This window comes from Oryctolagus cuniculus, chromosome 6 (genome assembly GCF_964237555.1).
Source record: "Oryctolagus cuniculus chromosome 6, mOryCun1.1, whole genome shotgun sequence".
Lineage (NCBI taxonomy): Eukaryota > Metazoa > Chordata > Mammalia > Lagomorpha > Leporidae > Oryctolagus > Oryctolagus cuniculus.
The window spans coordinates 89,075,200-89,094,924 of NC_091437.1; positions in this window are offsets into that span (position 1 = coordinate 89,075,200).

Sequence of the window (19,725 nt, forward strand, 5' to 3'; positions counted from 1 at the left end):
AAATGAAATGACTGTATTCTTGTAGATGTAGTTCTATATTCTTTATTTTTTCTTTTTAAAAATTTTATTTATTTATTTTTATTTTTTAAGGTTTTATTTAATATATAAATTTCCAAAGTACAGCTTTTGGATTACAGTGGATGCCCCCCCTCCATAACCTCCCTCCCACCTGCAACCATCCCATCTCCCGCTCCCTCTCCCATCCCATTCACATTAAGATTCATTTTCAATTATCTTTATATACAGAAGATCAATTCAGTATGTACTAAGTAAAGATTTCAACAGTTTGCACCCACACAGAAACACAAAGTGTAAAGTACTGCTCAAGTACGAGTTATAGCATTAATTCACATTGTACAACACATTAAGGACAGAGATTCTACATGGGGAGTACATGCACAGTGACTCCTGTTGTTGACTTAACAATTGACACTCTTGTTTATGGCGTCAGTAATCACCCTAGGCTCTTTTCATAGGTTGCCAAAGGCTATGGAAGCCTTTTGAGTTTGCCAACTTCAATCTTATTTAGACAAGGTCATAGTCAAAGTGGAAGTTCTCTCCTCACTTCAGAGAAAGGTACCTCCTTCTTTGATGACCTGTTCTTTTCACTTTGATCTCACTCACAGAGATCTTTAATTTCAGTTTTTTTTTTTTTTTTTTTTTTTTTTTTTTTTTTTTTTTTTTGCCGGAGTGTCTTGGCTTTCCATGCCTGAAATACTCTCATGGGCTCTTAAGCCAGATCCGCATGCCTTAAGGGCTGATTCTGGGTCCAGAGTGCTGTTTAGGACATTCACCATTTTATGAGTCTACTGTGTATCCCGCTTCCCCTGTTGGATCATTCTCTCCCTTTTTTATTCTATCAGTTAGTATTTGCAGACACTAGTCTTTATGTGATCACTTTGACTCTTAATCCTATAATTATCATCAATTATGAACTGAAACTGATCAATTTGACTAGTGAGATGGCATTGGTACATGCCACCTTGATAGGATTGAATTGGAATCACTGGCATGTTTCTAACTCTACTGTTTGGGGCAAGTCTGATTGAGCATGTGCCAAACTGTACATCTCCTCCCTATCTCATTGCCACTCTTATATTTAACAGGGATCACTTTTCAGTTAAATTTAAATGCCTAAGAATAATTGTGTGTTAATTACAGAGTTCAACCAATAATATTAAGTAGAACAAAAAAATAGTAAAAGGAATAAAGTATTAAATTTTACATCAACAGTCAGGACAATGGCTGATCAAGTCACTGTTTCTCATAGTGTCCATTTCACATCAACAGGTTTCCCCTTTGGTGCTTGGTTAGTTGTCACCAATCAGGGAGAACATATGATATTTGTCCCTTTGGCACTGGCTTATTTCACTCAGCATGATGTTTTCCAGATTCCTCCATTTTGTTGCAAATGACCGGATTTCATTTTTTTTTTTACTGCTGTATAGTACTCTATAGAGTACATATCCGATAATTTCTTCATACAGTCTACTGTTGATGGGCATTTGGGTTGATTCCAGGTCTTAGCTATTGTGAATTGAGCTGCAATAAACATTAATGTGCAGACCGCTTTTTTGTTTGCCAATTTAATTTCCTTTGGTTAAATTCCAAGGAATGGGATGGCTGGGTTTTTCCATTTTTTGGTATCCTCTTCTATTTCTTTTTTTAAGATTTTGTAATTCTCATCGTAGAGATCTTTAACGTCCTTGGTTAAGTTTATTCCAAGATATTTGATTTTTTTGTGGCTATAGTGAATGGGGTGGATCTTAGAAGTTCTTTCTCAGCCGTGGCATTGACTGTGTGTACAAAGGCTGTTGATTTTTGTGCATTGATTTTATATCCTGCTACTTTGCCAAACTCTTCTATGAGTTCCAATAGTCTCTTAGTAGTGTTCTTTGGATCCCCTAAATAAAGAATCATATCACCTGCAAAGAGGGATAGTTTGAGTTCTTCCTTCCCAATTTGTATTCCTTTAATTTCATTTTCTTGCCCAATATAAAATATCTCTGGCTAAAACTTCCAGAACTATATTGAACAGCAGTGGTGAGAGTGGGCATCCTTGCCTAGTACTAGATCTCAGTGGAAATGCTCCCAGATTTCCCCATTCAATACGATACTGGCCATGGTTTTTTCATAAACTGCTTTGATAATATTGAGGAATATTCCTTCTATACCCAATTTGCTTAGTTTTCAGCATGAAAGGGTATTGTATTTTATCAAATGCCTTCTCTGCATCTGTTGAGATAATCATATGGTTTTTCTTCTGCAGTCTGTTAATGTGGTGTATCACATTGATTGATTTGCAAACATTGAACCATCCCTGCATACCAGGGATAAATCCAACTTGGTCAGGGTGGATGATCTTTCTGATGTGTTGTTGCATTCTATTGGCGAGAATTTTATTGAGGATTTTTGCATCTATGTTCATCAGGGTTATTGGTCTGTAATTTTCTTTCAATGCTGCATCTTTTTCAGGCTTAGGGATTAAGGTGATGCTGGCTTCATAGAAAGAATTTGGGAGGATTCCCTCTTTTTTGATTGTTCTAAATAGTTTAAGCAGAATTGGAGTTAGTTCTTCTTTAAATGTCTGGTAGAATTCAGCAGTGAATCCATCTGGTCCTGGGCTTTTCTTTGTTGGGAGGGCCTTTATTACTGTTTCAATTTATGACTCAGCTATGGGTCTGTTTAGGTTTTCTATGTCTTCCTGGTTAAATTAGGTAGGTTACATGTGTCCAGGAATCTATCCATTTCTGATAGATTTCCCTGTTTGCTAGCATACAAGTCCTTGTAGTAATTTCTGATGATTCCTTTTATTTCTGTGGTGTCTGTTGTTACATTTCTTTTTCATCTCTGATTTTATTGATTTGGGTCTTTTCTTTTTTTTAGTTAGTTGGGCCAATGGGGTGTCAATTTTGTTTATTTTTTCAAAAAAACCAGCTCTTCGTTTGGCTGAGTTTTTGTAATTTTTTTTTGGATTCAATCCTGTTGATTTCTTCTCTGGTTTTAATTATTTCTCTTCTCCTACTAGATTTGGGTCTGGTTTGCTGCAGTTTTTCTAGATCCTTGAGGTGAATTGAAAGCTCATCTATTTGGTGCCTTTCCAATTTCTTGATGTGGGCACATACTGCTATAAACTTCCTCTTAACATTGCTTTTGCCGTACCCCATAAGTTTTGATATGTTGTGTTGGTATACTCATTTACTTCCAGAAAGGTTTTGATTTCTCTTTTGATTTCTTCTGTGACCTAGTTTTTATTCAGGAGCATGTTGTTCAATCTCCATGTGTTTGCATATGCTCTAGGGATTCCTGAGTTGCTAATTTGTAGCTTCCTTCCACTGTGGTCGGAGAAGCTGCATCGTATGCATCTAATTCTTTTGAATTTTCTGAGACTTGCTTTATGGCCTAGGATGTGGTCAATCCTAGAGTAGGTTCCATGTACTGCTGTGAAGAATGTAAATTCTTTACATGTAGGATTGAAAGTTCTGTATATATCTGTTAGATCCATTTGGGCTATAGTGTCGTTTAAATCTACTGTTTCCTTGTTGATCTTCTGTCCGGATGATCTGTCTATTTCTGCAGTGGAGTATTGAAGTTCCCCAGTACTATTGTATTGGAGTGTAAGTCTCCCTTTAAGTCCCTTAGCAAATCTTTTAGATAAACTGGTGCCCTGTAATTAGGTGCATATACTTTATAATCATTATATCTTCCTGTTGAATTGATCACCTTAATCATTATATAGTGCCTATAGTGCCCCTCTTTGTGTCTCTTAACAGTTTTTGTGTTAAAGTTTATTTTGTCTATATTAATATGGCTACACCTGCTTTTTTCATTTCTGTTGGCATGGTATATTTTTTCCAGCCTTTCAGTTTCAGTGTATGCATCTTTCTTGGAAAGATGTGTTTCTTTTAAACAGCAAATAGATGGGTTTTGTTCCTTAACCCATTCAGGCAATCTGTGTCTTTTAATTGGACAGTTCAGGCCATTAATGTTCAATGTGACTACTGATAAGTAGTAACATTGCCCTGCCATTTTCCTAATATGCTTTGAACCTCCTGTGATCTTTTGCTGTGAGGTTTTCTTCCTTTACCCTCTTTCATATTGATGGCCGTGTTTCTGTGTTTCTGTGTGTAACACATCTTTAAGCATCTTTTGAAAGGTCTTTATTTCACCTTCATTCACAAATGAGAGCTTTGCAGGATATAAATTTCTGGGCTAGCAGTTTTTCTCTCTTAGTACTTGGGCTATGTCTCGGCATTCCCTCCTAGCCTGTGGGGTTTCTGATGAAAAGTTTGCTCTGAGTCTAGTTGGAGATCCTCTGAGAGTAATCTGACGTTTCTCTCTTGCACATTTTAGAATCTTTTCTTTATGTTTCATTGCCATGAGCTTAATTACAACGTGTCATGGTGAGGATCTCTTTTGGCCATGTTTACTCGGGGTTCTATGAGCTTCCTGTACTAGGATTTCTCTGTCCTTCTCCAAACCCAGGCCCTTCTCTGCTATTATCTCACTAAAAAGGCCTTCTAATCCTTTCTCTCTTTCCATGCCTTCAGGAACTCCTAGAACCCTGATGTTGGGTTTTTTAATAGTATCCTGTAGATTCCCAACAATATTTTTGAGATTTCTAATTTCCTCTTCTTTTCTTTGGTTTGACTGTATACTTTCCTGTTCTCTGTCTTCTAAGTCTGATATTCTCTCTTCTGTTTCATTGACTCTGTTTTTAAGGCTCTCTAATGTGTTTGTCATTTGATCTATTGAATTCTTCATTTCATTTTTATTTCTCTTCACTATCACACTTTCCTGTTCTACTAGCTTCTGTATCTCATTCTGATTCCTCCTTAAGATTTCATTTTCATGATAAAGATTTTTTATCCTGTCCAGTAAGGATTTCTGTAGTTCAAGAATTTGTTTTTGAAAACTTCTAAATGTTCTTATCATAAATTTTTTGAAATCTGTATCTTACATTTCTTCTATCTCATCATCTTCATAATCTTGGCTTAGGGTGTCTTGTTCATTTGGGGGCATCATAATGTCTTCCTTGTTCTTGTTTCCTTGGTTTCTGCATTTGTTGCTTGACATTGCGGAGATATTCTTTGGATTCTTCTTCCCTCACTGTGGTGTTTTTTCTTGTTAGACTATGACTGTATTAAGTGGACTATCTGCTTTTGATGGAGCCTTAGAGGCTTGAGATGGGTGTAGCCAGAGAGCTCTGTTTGGTTCTTCAGGGTTAAGAGTGTGCCAAATGTGACACACCCAGGTTAGGCATGGTAAATCTCTTTCTTTTATTCTCTCTCTCTTTTTTTATTCAGAAGGGAAGTAATTCCACATGGCTGAGCATACTTAAAGGTAGTCAGCTTTTGATCTCTGGCTCCTCCCATTCCAGCACTGGTGCATAGATTCCACAGCTGGTGTCCTGAGCCGTGGGTGCTCGCGCCCTCCACTCAGGTCCACCGTGAATCACTAGTTCTGGAAGAGTTTCCTCTGCTGTTTCTTCCCCAACTCTTCCTTGAACCTGCAGTATCTCCACTTTTATTAAACTGTTCTTCCCAGACTATCATTGTGCTCCCTTCTTATTCCGCCATCTTGCCGAACTCCTTAATCCTATCTTAATCATAATTCCCCAAACCTTTCAAATCCTAATAGGCAGGGTGTTAGAATATAGTGAATAAATTAAAGGAAATCTGCTCTTTCATGAGAAAGAAAGAAAGAAAAAAAAAGAAGCAACCATCGAAGCAAACAAATACTCAGGAATAAAGTTAATGTAATGTTTGGCTTAGGGTGTTGGCATTGTGATGCATTGGGTTACAGTCTGCAACGCCAGTATCAGTATCAGACCACCTGTTAAAGTCCTGGCTGCTCCTCTTCTATTCAGCTCTCTGCTTATGTGCCTGGGAAAGCAATAGATGATGTCCTAATTATTTGGACCTCTATCCCCCACATGAGAGACCCAGGAGGGCTCCTGGCTTTGACCTGACCCAGTCCCATCCATTGAATCCATTTGGAGAATGTACCAGTGGATGGAACATTCTCTCTCCCTCCCTCTCCTTCTCCCTCTCCCTCTCTTTCTCCCTTAACCTCTCTCTCTTTCTTCCTTTCTCTCTCTGTCATCTGCCTTCCAACCAAATGAATAAAATCAATCCTTAAAATAAAAACGTGTGGAAGCCAATATTGTGGCACAATGAGTTAAGCTACACTCTGTGATGCCAACATCCTCTGTCAGAATGCAGATTTAAAGTACCTGCTGCACCACTGCTGATTCAGCTTCCTGTTAATGTGCCTGGGAATACAGTGGCAGATGGCTCAAATGCTTGGGCCTCTGCCCCCTTAATGGGAGACCTGGATGGAGTTCCAGGCTCTTGGTTTCAGTTTGGCTCAGCCCTGGCAGCTGTGGCCATTTGGGGAGTGAACAAGCAGATAGATGATCTCTCGCTTTCTGTCTTTCCCTCTATTTGTGTAACTCTACCTTTCAAATAAATAAACAAATCTTTAAAATAAAAAAGTTTGGCTTAAAGAAAAAAATAAGACCAAACTGTAACGAGAGTTCCTGAAGCATCATTGTATAACAGGAAATGGGGAAATAAGCAAGGATAAAGAAAATTCTAGTTTATATCATAGAAAAAAATAACTTTTTTCTTAGGCTAAAGGCTTTAATGAGCATTTTCCAAGGTCTGGAAACTCACACATTTCCCAGTTTGAAGTCATTAGCATATCACAGGCATGTCCTTTTTCTTGTCTGTTAAATTGTGATAACATTTCAATAGAAGAAGTGGGAACCTGACCTGCTGTTTTTCACTTCTTGCTTCATTTACATATTTCAGAGTTCAGGAAATAAATTTATGAAGCACATGGCCTTTCAATTTTCCTTTCTGATTTCTCAACATTTTCAGAAAACTTAGGTACACTTTCAGGAAGAAATTGCATGGGGATGCTTGTGTAAGACACACGTGGAAAATGTGTCTCATACTTTTTGTAAAAACTAACTTCTGTGCTTCTGGATTTTCACTCTGGGAGGCTGTTGCATTTTAGGGGACAGAACTGGACCTGAAGTGAGCTGGGCAACCACAGGTTCTAGTGCACTGCAGTGGTGGAGGGGATTTATCTTTCCTTGTTTGCTTCCTAAACAGAATGGGTCACGTTAGTGCCCTGGTTCTGGTTCTGCTTAGGGCCTGGATGAGTTTCTGTAAGAGCTTGGTTGGGCCGGCGCCGTGGCTCACTAGGCTAATCCTCTGCCTGTGGTGCCGGCACCCTGGGTTCTAGTCCCAGTCGGGGTGCTGGATTCTGTCCCGGTTGCCCCTCTTCCAGGCCAGCTCTCTGCTGTGGCCCGGGAGTGCAGTGGAGGATGGCCCAAGTGCTTGGGCCCTGCACCCCATGGGAGACCAGGAGAAGCACCTGGCTCCTGGCTTCGGATCAGCGCGGTGCGCTGGCCGCAGCGCGCTGGCCACGGTGGCCACTGGGGGGTGAACCAAGGGCAAAGGAAGACCTTTCTCTCTGTCTCTCTCTCTCACTGTCCACTCTGCCTGTCAAAAAAAAAAAAAAAAAAAAAAAAAGAGCTTGGTAGAAACTGAGCAACATCTCTTCTATTGAGGTTTCAAGGTAAGGAGATGCCTCTCTGCCTGGAGAAACCCAAAGGATGTTGGTATGCTATATGCTCTGGAGAGAGGGCATTGGAAGAAAGAGAACGGAGATAGGAAGATGCTGACAGGAGACTGTATTAGGGACCATTTGTGCCTTGAATAACTTCTTTCTGAACTAGTGAAGAACATGCATGCTGCGAAAGATACATGATAGGAAACAGGACAGGTTATAAGAAGGTTGCAAGTGGAGCATTCAGTGCAATCCCTGGAGGTTGACAGGACCAATGTAGCAATCAGTAGACTTCCAGCAAAAGTCTATTAAGTCAGTTGGGGTCCAGAGCAAGTAAGCCTCAGTCTTCCGGGGACAAAGGTTCCATCTGACATTACTATTATGTGGATGTGACATTTCTTCTTGCTATCCTCATGTCTCCCGTCTCTTCACTTTCCTCATCACAGTATTCAAAATGCATAAAAGACTCCAGGGCTTTAAAGTTTACAAACAGCAAGTTATTTTGAGGAAACTGCAAAGCAGGCAGAGAAATTAAGCTGGACATTTTGGGAAATTTTAGGGAAAAACAGCTTATGAACAACTGGAGGGAGGGAAATAGCTGCATGGCCAGTAAATACCCCGCTGAACATGATGCAGCAATCTATGTGGCCAGTAATTTCAGTGAATTGGTCTTAAGTTACTTTTGTCCCCTGTATGTACTAAGTACTGAGAAAAGTAGAGCAGAATTATTTTGAGGGAAATCATACATTGACCTTGTTGCAGTGCATTTTACAGAGTTTAGAACATGATAGCATTAGCTGACAGTAGTTTGCTGATTTGAATAGAATATATTTTCCAAGTATTTTTCTTACCAGCTTATTCATATTTCATCATTTTTCATAGCTATATGTTTATATTTGGTACCTATGTGTATGCCATATCACAGCTTCTTGAAAACTTTTCAATTGATACATAAAAATTATACATATGTATAGAGTTCCATTTGATATTTGGAGATGTTAACATTGTGTAATGTTCAAATCAACATAAGCCTATCTATTTCCTTAAATATTTGTAATTTTTTTGCTGTGAAAACCTATTTTAAAGATGGTCACTTATAAGCTTACCATTTACTTTTTTTTAACTTTTATTTAATGAATATAAATTTCCAAAGTACAGCTTATGGATTACAATGGCTTCCCCCCAAAACGTCCCTCCCACCCGCATCCCTCCCCTTTCCCACTCCCTCTCCCCTTCCATTCACATCAAGATTCATTTTCGATTCTCTTTATATACAGAAGATCAGTTTAGCATACATTAAGTAAAGATTTCAACAGTTTGCTCCCACACAGAAACATAAAGTGAAAAATACTGTTTGAGTACTAGTTATAGCATTAAATCTCAATGCACAGCACATTAAGGACAGAGATCCTACATGAGGAGTAAGTGCACAGTGACTCCTGTTGTTGACTTCACAAATTGACACTCTTGTTTATGGCCTCAGAAATCACCCTAGGCTTTTTTTTTTTTTTTTTGTCCTTAGGTAATTTTTTTTTAACTTTTATTTAATGAATATAAATTTCCAAAGTACAGCTTATGGATTACAATGGCTTCCCCCACATACCGTCCCTCCCACCCACTACCCTCCCCTCTCCCACTCCCCTTTATTTATTCTATCGGTTAGTGTTAGCAGGTACTAGACTTGTTTATGTGCTCCCTTTGACTCTTAGTCCTTTCATCATGATCAATTGTGAACTGAAATTGATCACTTGGAATAGTGAGATGGCATTGGTACATGCCACCTTGATGGGATTGAATTGGAATCCCCTGGTATGTTTCTAACTCTACCATTTGGGGCAAGTCAGCTTGAGCATGTCCCAAATTATACATCTCTTCCCTCTCTTATTCCCACTCTTATGTTTAACAGGGATCACATTTCAGTTAATTTTCAACACTTAAGAATAACTGTGTATTAATTACAGAATTAAACCAGTCATATTAAGTAGAACAGACAAAAAAACTACTAAGAGGGATAATGTATTAAGTTGTTCATTAACAGTCAGGGCTATGCTGATCAAGTCACCGTTTCCCATTGTGTCCATTTCACTTCAGGAGGTTTCCTTTTTGGTGTTCAGTCAGTTGTCACCGATCAGGGAGAACATATGGTATTTGTCCCTTTGGGATTGGCTTATTTCACTCAGCATGATGTGTTCCAGATTCCTCCATTTTGTTGCAAATGACTGGATTTCGTTGTTTCTTACTGCGGTATAGTATTCTAAAGAGTACATATCCCATAATTTCTTTATCCAGTCTACCGTTGATGGGCATTTAGGTTGGTTCCAGGTCTTAGCTATTGTGAATTGAGCTGCAATAAACATTAGGCTGCAGACTGCTTTTTTGTTTGCCAATTTAAATTCCTTTGGGTAAATTCCAAGGAGTGGGATGGCTGGGTCGAACGGTAGGGTTATCTTCAGGTTTCTGAGGAATCTCCAGACTGACTTCCATAGTGGCTTGACCAGTTTGCATTCCCACCAACAGTGGGTTAGTGTCCCTTTTTCCCCACATCCTCGCCAGCATCTGTTGTTGGTAGATTTCTGAATGTGAGCCATTCTAACCGGGGTGAGGTGAAACCTCATTGTGGTTTTGATTTGCATTTCCCTGATTGCTAATGACCTTGAACATTTTTTCATGTGCCTGTTGGCCATTTGGATTTCCTCTTTTGAAAAATGTCTATTGAGGTCCTTGGCCCATCTCTTAAGTGGGTTGTTGGTTTTGTTGTTGTGGAGTTTCTTGATCTCTTTGTAGATTCTGGTTATTAACCCTTTATCTGTTGCATAGTTTGCAAATATTTTTTCCCATTCTGTCGGTTGTCTCTTCACTCTCCTGACTGTTTCTTTTGCAGTACAGAAACTTCTCAATTTGATGCAATCCCAATAGTTGATTTTGGCTTTGACTGCCTGTGCCTCCCGGGTCTTTTCCAGAAACTCTTTGCCTGTGCCAATATCTTGAAGGGTTTCTCCAATGTTCTCTAGTAACTTGATGGTGTCAGGTCGTAGATTTAGGTCTTTAATCCATGTTGAGTGGATTTTTGTGTAAGGTGTAAGGTAGGGGTCTTGCTTCATGATTCTGCATGTGGATATCCAATTTTCCCAGCACCATTTATTGAATAGACTGTCCTTGCTCCAGGAATTAGTTTTAGATCCTTGATCAAATATAAGTTGGCTGTAGATGTTTGGGTTGATTTCTGGTGTTTCAATTCTGTTCCATTGGTCTATCCATCTGTTTCTGTACCAGTACCATGCTGTTTTGATTACAACTGCCCTGTAGTATGTCCTGAAATCTGGTATTGTGATGCCTCCGGCTTTGTTTTTGTTGTACAAGATTGCTTTAGCTATTCGAGGTCTCTTGTGCCTCCATATAAATTTCAGCACCAATTTTTCCAGATCTGAGAAGAAGGTCTTTGGTATCTTGATTGGTATTGCATTGAATTTATAAATTGCTTTTGGGAGAATGGACATTTTGATGATATTGATCCTTCCAATCCATGAGCATGGAAGATTTTTCCATTTCTTGGTATCCTCTTCTATTTCTTTCTTTAAGGTTTTGTAATTTTCATCGTAGAGATCTTTAACGTCCTTGGTTAAGTTTATTCCAAGGTATTTGATTGTTTTTGTAGCTATTGTGAATGGGATTGATCTTAGAAGTTCTTCCTCAGCCGTGGCATTGTCTGTGTATACACAGGCTGTTGATTTTTGTGCATTGATTTTATACCCTGCTACTTTGCCAAAATCTTCTATGAGTTCCAATAGTCTCTTAGTAGAGTTCTTTGGGTCCCCTAAATAAAGAATCATGTCATCTGCAAAGAGGGATAGTTTGAGTTCTTCCTTCCCAATTTGTATCCCTTTAATTTCTTTTTCTTGCCTAATAGCTCTGGCTAGAACCTCCAGAACTATATTGAATAGCAGTGGTGAGAGTGGACATCCCTGTCTGGTACCAGATCTCAGTGGAAATGCTTCCAACTTTTCCCCATTCAATAGGATGTTGGCTGTGGGTTTTTCATAGATTGCTTTGATTATATTGAGGAATGTTCCTTCCAAACCCAGTTTGCTTAGAGTTTTCATCATGAACGGGTGTTGTATTTTATCAAATGCTTTCTCGGCATCTATTGAGATAATCATATGGTTTTTCTTCTGCAGTCTGTTAATGTGGTGTATCACATTGATTGTCTTGCGCACATTAAACCATCCCTGCATACCAGGGATAAATCCCACTTGGTCTGGGTGGATGATCTTTCTGATGTGTTGTTGCATTCTATTGGCGAGAATTTTATTGAGGATTTTTGCATCTATGTTCATCAGGGATATTGGTCTGTAATTCTCTTTCAGTGCTGCATCTTTTTCCGGCTTAGGAATTAAGGTGATGCTGGCTTCATAGAAAGAATTTGGGAGGATTCCCTCTTCTTCGATTGTTCTGAATAGTTTGAGAAGAATTGGAGTTAGTTCTTCTTTAAATGTCTGGTAGAATTCAGCAGTGAATCCATCTGGTCCTGGGCTTTTCTTTGTTGGGAGGGCCTTTATTACTGTTTCAATTTCTGTCTCAGCTATGGGTCTGTTTAGGTTTTCGATGTCTTCCTGGTTCAATTTAGGTAGGTTGCATGTGTCCAGGAATCTATCCATTTCTGATAGGTTTCCCTGTTTGCTGGCATACAAGTCCTTGTAGTAATTTCTGATGATTCTTTTTATTTCTGTGGTGTCTGTTGTTACATTTCCTTTTTCATCTCTGATTTTATTGATTTGGGTCTTTTCTCTTCTTTTTTTAGTTAGTTGGGCCAATGGGGTGTCAATTTTGTTTATTTTTTCAAAAAACCAGCTCCTCGTTTGGCTGATTTTTTGGAATGTTTTTCTTGATTCAATCCTGTTGATTTCTTCTCTGATTTTAATTATTTCTCTTCTCCTACTAGATTCGGGTCTGGTTTGCTGTAGGTTTTCTAGATCCTTGAGGTGAATTGAAAGCTCATCTATTTGGTGCCTTTCCAATTTCTTTATGTAGGCACCTATTGATATAAACTTCCCTCTTAACACTGCTTTTGCTGCATCCCATAAGTTTTGGTATGTTGTGCTGTTATCCTCATTTACTTCCAGAAAGTTTTTGATTTCTCTTTTGATTTCTTCTATGACCCATTGTTCATTCAGGAGCATGTTGTTCAATCTCACCCTAGGCTCTTGTCATGAGCTGCCAAGGCTGTGGAAGCCCCCTGAGTTCACCGACTCTGATCATATTTAGACAAGGCCATGGTCAAAGTGGAAGTTCTCTCCTCCCTTCAGAGAAAGGTACCTCCTTCTTTGATGACCCGTTCTTTCCACTGGGATCTCACTTGCGGAGATCTTTCATTTAGGTGTTTTTTTTTTTTCCCCCCCCGCAGAGTGTCTTGGCTTTCCATGCCTGAAATACTCTCATGGGCTTTTCAACCAGATCCACATGCCTTAAGGGCTGATAAAAAGGAAATTGGGCTGATCGACGCCCTCCGTGGCGGCGATGACCCATTCGAACGTTTGCCCTATCAACTTTCGATGGTAGTCGCCGTGCCTACCATGGTGACCACGGGTGACGGGGAATCAGGGTTCGATTCCGGAGAGGGAGCCTGAGAAATGGCTACCACATCCAAGGAAGGCAGCAGGCGCGCAAATTACCATTTACTTTGATCTCAGGAGCTGTCATTCAAATAGTTAGTGATCCTAATCAACTTGGAGTCATCAATAGATATAATAAACACATTGTGAATTTTATGTAGTCAAACAGTACTAAGTGCAGGATCATGTTGGGGGATAGTACTTTCTATGTGCAGATCACTACTGGTCATCTAATTACCAAACTTAGTAATTTCTTTCCAGTTGATGATACCGATGATTGACTTCTTAAAGTAATTATTTCCTTCAAATTTCCATGTTTTGCTTTTTTTTCTGGACTTCTTTCCAACTCCTTTCATTCAGTGTCCTTTCTCTATTATCATTCCCTCTATGTATATGCCCCTATTGTATCAGAACTTGTGAAATTTTAACTTTGTCTTTTATTTCTTGGCCAGGCGGAGTTAGACAATGAGAGAGAGAGACACAGAGAGAGAGTTGTAGACAGTGAGAGAGAGACAGAGAGAAAGGTCTTCCCTCCGTTGGTTCACTCCCCCATGACCATTACACACTTTGTCTTAACCATCTTTCACGTTATTTTGAATTCAGCAATCACTTGAAGCTGATGATTTCTACATCTTTATCTTCAGCTGTATTATTTTCCTCTAAACTACAGGTTTACATTTTCAACTGCCTACTGGAGAGACATAATCAGATGAGATGCAGGCATATCAAGCTCACAAAACCACTAGTGAATCCATCTTTTTTTTTTTCTAATTCTCACATTACATCTCCTTAAGTATATGATACTTTGTATTTTGCTTAGTATCATGGAAATATTGGTGTAGTGTGGGTGGAAGACCATGATCTTAACTTCTTGCTTGGTTTGACCAGTGAATGGCTATCAGGAGAAGAGACATAGATGGGTTACCCTGTGACTTCTGTGTTTTTGAACTGCCAAGCAGTGGCTACTTCCATAATTGTATCCCTTGTCAAATGTACCCTCTTCCTTGGCTCCAGCTATTGTCTAATCGTGGTAAAAATGTTTCCAATTTTTTGTTGTATCAGGCCTGGGTAATAGCCTCCTACTTTTGCTCTCCCTGAGTATCTAAGTATCTTTTATTAGTTCCTTTTTTTTTTTTTACTTATTTGACAGGTAGAGTTATAGACAGTGAGAGAGACAGACAAAGAGAAAGGTTTTCCTTCCATTGGTTTACTCCCCAAATGGCCGCTACATCTGGTGCTGTGCCTATCCAAAGCCAGGAGCCAGGTGCTTTTTTCTGGGCTCCCATGCAGGTGCAGGGGTCCAAGCTGCAGTGGAAGAGGAGCAACTGGGACTAGAACCTGGCGCCCATATGGAATGCTGGTGCCACAGGTGGAGGGATTAATCAAGTGAGTCACAGCACTGGCCCCTCTTATTAGTACCTTAATTCTGCCCCTACTGCTGCTTGTAGATTCTTCATGAAATTCTCCGCAAAATCCCTGCTTAGTATGTTCTCTATTTCCTCCCAGACCTTGACTGATACAGTTTTCTTGGCATCTCCCACATTTAAAATGGAGCCAGTCATCTGGTTCACATAGGTCACTGTTGCCTCTAAAAGAAATTCTCTGTTCCAGACCCAAATCCTTGGCATTTAATTGTGACTTTAGTACCTTGATAGTATCTTGGCTTGGGTCTCTCACCCAATAAGGGATTCAGAAATTTTAATATATATAAACTTTAATTAAGAAAGATGCCTAATGTTTAAAACCTCCTATCACTTCTCTTTTTTTTACTCACTCATTCATTTATTTTTATGAATTGCCCAAGGTTAAGAATTCATTCTGGCTGGTTGCTTGCTCTATTTGCAGAGCCTAACCAAGCACTCATTATGTTGTAGGTACTTGATGAGTGTTAAATGGGTGAGGGAGTAAATAACTGAATGAATAAAATTTCCTGAGCAATTGTTGACTGCTCTATAATAGATGTTTTAGCCCCATGGTGGGAAGGGTAGCTGTGACACTGCCTCTTTTCTCTGGTGATTGCTTCTTTGCCAGTCCTCCCACAATAGGGTGGCCTGGATCTTCCCCACTTTTGTACCTAGGCTAGATCTCTGACTGCTTTGACCAATAAAACTTGGTGGAAGCAAGGGAAGGCAGTAAGAAGCTTGTGGTTTTGTCCCGGAATAGTGTGCAAGAGGGGTGTCTGGCCAACTGGAGTACAAGAGGCCATGGGACGTAGACTGAGGAACCCTAGCTGACAGCCAGCACCTGCTGTCAGACCCTTAACTGAAGCTGGAAACTTGCTGCCACCCATCCATGCCGAATGAATAAAACCACATGAGTGAGCCCATGGGAAACTGTGAGAGGAACCACACAGCTGACTTCTGGAATCATGTGATGTAATTAATCACTGTCTTTTAAGACACATGACTTAAATGATGGCATGATTTTAAGGACCACATCAATTTCTTTCCTTTTTAAGGAACTTACAACCTACTGGGAAAGACATGTCATATATACTACTAATTCCTGATTTTTGTTTGAGTGTATCATGGGATACATTTGTGAAATATTTCTTTTAGAGTTGTGAATGATTCTTGACAACTAGGAAAAGGATGTCTAACAAAACTAAAATGAAGACAGAAAAACCTTTAAAAAAATCACATTTGGCCTAATACACATGAAATATTGGAAACAGTGGGAAATGCACATGCATAAAGCTGGGAAATTGGAGTCACTTTTTTATGCATTACTTGGGGAGGAAGTATGAATTTAGTTCTGTCCTAACTATCTCAGCTTTTCTCCACAGATGCATGCAGGAAGAATATATTTACACTGGGTTCTATACAGATATAGCATATATATCATATACAGGCTCTGACAGACTCAATTCTGAGTGAAGAGTAATCTTTCAGATACTTTTCATTGCATTTATATTATAAACTCCATTTGGTGGGCGAATATCACTGTAAGCCTCGGCATTCATATGCTAATGTTTTAAGTTGGAGTTGTCAAGAGAATTATGCACAGGCTTGAGTACATGTGTGTGTGAGTGAGTGATATTTGTGTTTGCCAAAGCAGCATGTGCTCCTGAAGGGAGAGTGTGTCTTATCTTACTAGCTGTCTGGTCTCAGTTTCTCTCTCTAATGTGCCAGGAAGAAAATGTCTTTATCACTGAATATTTTGGTAATGCACAGATTCTAGGATGCCCTCCAGTGGTATGAGACATCTGTGTGTGTGTTCTCCTGTGAGTGCCTGTGTCCTTTGGCACATATGTGTGTGTTCATATATTTATTAGGAGTGGGGAATCAGGTTAACTTTTGCTTCTGCATCCTTATTATTTCATGGGATATCTGTAAACACCTTTGGAATTTTGAACTCCTTTGGTTTAATGACATTTATGAGACAATTTAATAAAATAGTCCACAGACAAAAGGAAAATGCTCTGGGATGCCACTCTTAACTCTTACATTGATCCTATATTTCTACAAGAATAATAACATTCTTTAATTGAATATCCTCAGTATAAAGCCTTTTATATATGTCTTAAATTTATAACCAATTCTAAGAACTAGTAGAAGCATGGGTATAACATAACTGCCCAGTAGAGTTTGAGTAATGAGACCAGAGGAGAAGGTGAAAGAAAGGTCAGTGCATGCAAGACCAAGTATATTAGTACATTTTTTTATTATTATGAAAAACCTGAGGCTGGGTACAAATAAGGAAAAGATATTTATTTAGTTCACAGTTTTAAAGTCTGAAAATCCAAACAGCAGCATGCTGGCTCTGATAAAAGCTTCCTGGGCTGCATCGTCTCATCGGGAGCATCACCACAATGGTGGGAATACAGGTGCAAGTGAGAGATGACATCAGAAGACTGGTAGCCAGAGAGTTGTTCAGGGATCAGGTTCAGGCCTTAGCAACTCTATTTCATAAAAACAAATTCGTAGGTGTCCCAGGATCTGCCTTAATCCTCTCTGAGAACAGTCCCCAGTGATCTAACAGTAAGCTCCACGACCTCTGCAATGCCACACTGAAGACTAAACCTCCAACAACATACACCCTTGGGGATCACACGCTCAAGCCAAACCATGGCACTGGGAATGCTCTGCAAGGCCCTCAAGCACAGCTGGATAGGTGGTGAAGTATCACTGATGGGTTGTATACTGAGAGCCAACATGGTGGAATTTATATTTTGGAAGTTTTATTCAGGAAGTAGTGTGGAGGAAAGACTTGTCTCTACGGGAGTGGCTCCCCTCTCTCACAAACTAAATGAGGCACTTTTCCCACTATCAAGAACTAGAATGTAGAGTGATGTTTCTCAACTTGTGGTTTTGGATCCACCTGAACCAGAAGGATCTGGAGATAGCAGTTGAAGAGGCTCATTCTCAGTCTTATCTCATATCTGCCAAATTAGTATCTTTGCAGCTGATTACTACTTCATTCTGATTTTACTCAAATTTCTTCATTTTCTGGAACATTCACCAATCCTTCTTCTCCACGTATTTTGTTGAACATGGACCTATCTTTTTGAAACCCAGCTGTACAGACACCATTGCTTCCTTGAGGGAGTCAATCTTGAATGAGAGCACAGTTGGTGACTTTCTCCATTGTATTATTTCTCTCATTTTAATTATTTGTAGATAGACTCTGTGTTGGTGCATTAATGTACTTTTTATTTGTCCACATTTGTATTCTTCTCACTAAGTCTTTAGGAGACAGTGATGACAAGATGTGACTTTGTTTCTCTGATTCCTATCATAGTAGCAGAATACATGAGCGGCCTATGTTGTGGCACAGTGGTTCAAGCATCCCATACTGGAGTGCCGGTTCAAATCGTAGCTGCTCCACTTCTGATTTAGCTCCCTGCTCATGCACCTGGCAAGGCACCTGAAGATTTTCCAAGTGTTCATGCCCCTGCCACTCATGTGGGAGACCAAGGTGGAGTTCTTGGCTCCTAGTTTCACCCTGGCCCAGACCTGGTTGTTGCACCCATTTAGAGAATAAACCAGTGCATGGAAGATTACTTTTTTTATCTCTGTCACTCTGCCTTTCAAATAAATAAATAATAAGTTCTAAAAAATTATACAGAATATGAAAGTTTCTTGAACTTATCCATATTTCCAAATTTTCTCTGGCTAGTTGTGTTTACGTTGGCAATTGCTTATTAAAAGCTTATTTTGTATCTAAATCTGTATTTACAATGATGGAAGATGGTTTCCAGTTGGGGCAACAGCATGCATGCAGTTGAAATAGATACACTATGGTACATACCACACTGCTGTGGACAATTCCAAAGTGAAGAGAGCAACATCAGTTAGCGTTATGTTGGATGGCTAGGTGAAGGATTTGGGATGAGAAGTGAATCTTTGTTTCCAGTAAAATTGAATAAATGAGGAGAGATCAGGTCATTCATAGTCAATATTCAACTAGGAATATACTTATATTTGGAAAGAATCCAAGTTCACAGTACTAATTAAGGATGAGAAAATATTAGTAAATTGAAGAGGTTGACAATGTATATATATGGAGGAACAGACAATTCTTGGGGGAAAGCAAATGGAATCTGACAACATTGCAGAAAAGAACCCTATTTTATAAAATGAAAAGGGTTGTAAACAGTGGGAAGCAAAAAGAGCAAATGAAAATATTCAGAACTGTGGATTTATCTTAATGGCTTCAGGACATCTTGTCTATGAAAGGAAGCTACATGGGAATTTTAAAAAGTTCAAGGAAAAATATAATTAAAATTTAAGTTTGTTTTGGTACAGAAGTTTTTTGAAATCCAGGCATAGTATTTCATAGTATGCATTTTCCACAAACTTTTTGAAGGAGTCTCATACATATGGATTTCAAAATTCATTTGCATCAGAATAAATTTATTTTTTAATTTCATTTTTATGACCTTTTAGAAATATCCTTCAATACATGACATGACACATGGGTACAACAGACAAGCTCCCTGTGCCCATTTTCATTTTTCCCTTGGTTGATGGTGTCTTGAAAGTGAATCTGGGCTCTGCAGCCTTGTTCCACATCAGACAAGTGGGGCTTTTCCTTCAGTTTACATTAGAGTTCCTAGTTTCAGGGATTCCTCTGGCACAACAGATCTGTGCAGAGCTGCATTCTTGTGATGGGAAGGTGGTGTAGTCTACCTCTTATGGCAAAGGGGTTCACTGGCCACATCAGAAACTGTTCCAATGACACAGAGTGATGCCTCTTCTAGTTTTCCACCACAGATCTTTAGGCATAACTAAAATTTTATTTTCCCTATTATTTTTAGGACAAATATGCTACCTTTATTACTGGTGTTTAAGTTTCTGGGTTTGTAAACAGCATTTGGTAATAACTTTCTGTTGTTCTTTTGCTGATGAGCTCTTTGACTCCAAGAATGAACCAAGAATGAGATTGATTTGTTCTCCCTTGGCCAACTCATTTGCAAGTTTGGCCTCTCCAGGCTTGTAATCATAGAGTCATCAGTATAGGAAGCAGGTAGGGACCTTCTGATTTTGTGCTGCCAAAAAGAACATAGAATGCCAATAAATACCAAACAGCCAGA